This window comes from Galendromus occidentalis, unplaced genomic scaffold (genome assembly GCF_000255335.2).
Source record: "Galendromus occidentalis unplaced genomic scaffold, Mocc_1.1 scf7180000075490, whole genome shotgun sequence".
Taxonomy (NCBI): domain Eukaryota; kingdom Metazoa; phylum Arthropoda; class Arachnida; order Mesostigmata; family Phytoseiidae; genus Galendromus; species Galendromus occidentalis.
Window position 1 is genome coordinate 1 of NW_003803480.1, and position 1,001 is coordinate 1,001.

Below are 1,001 nucleotides of genomic sequence, written 5' to 3' on the forward strand. Positions count from 1 at the left end.
CTCCCGACTCAACATCAAGCGCAACACCCCTCGAAGAAACTACCAACGAAGTTTCTCGCGACATAGAACGACGTCTTCACAATCATCAGAAGTCGTGTGCTACAATTGCAACCGGAAGGGCCACATGCAGGCCCAGTGCAGAGTCCCACGCCGAAACAACAACAACAGAAATCGGAATCGCAACAACAACAACCGCGGAAGAAACCAGCCCCAACGACAGAATCAGCCGCAAGCCAACTTCTCTGAAGCCCTCAATGTGGAACTGGCTGAGGTGAACTTCAACGACTTAGGTGAGGAATTCCTAGTTGATAGCGGAACGACCCATCACATGTGTTCAAGTCGTAAATGGATGGTCGACTATCAGCCCTTCGAGTCTCATCGTGGAGCTAGGCTAGGCGGAGCGCAAGTGCTGAAAGTAACAGGCTCCGGAACTGCGCTGGTTACAGTCTCGTCACAAGGTCAAACGCAAGTTCTACAACTAAGGGAAACCTTGCACGTTCCCAGCTTGCGTCGAAATCTTATACATATCAGTAGCCAAATTGGCTGACAATGGTTACGAAATTCAGGTCACCAAAGATAACATCAGATTAGTGCGAGATAGTGTAAAAGTGTACGCGGAGAGATGCAACAATCTCTATGTTGTTCTACCCACGGAAATTCCAGAAGCTAACATCAGTACTAGAGTTCAGAAAAAGATCAGTCTCTTGGAGGCGCACAAGACCTTTGCGCACATTAACGTTGATCAAGTGAAAAGATGCTGCAGCGAGAAGGACATGAGATAGAGAATGACTTTATAGTCTGTGAATCGTGTACCCGCGGAAAGATGCCGCGTGCGGTAAATAGGTCTAGACCAATGAGCGATAGAGCTCCACGACCCGGCTACATCTTCTCCGATACTTGCGCCGTCAGTAACGGGTCCTATGGCGGTGCTTACTATTTCTTGACTCTGAGTGATGACATGAGTCGATATAGGAAAGTCTACTTTGTCCAATCAAAGGACC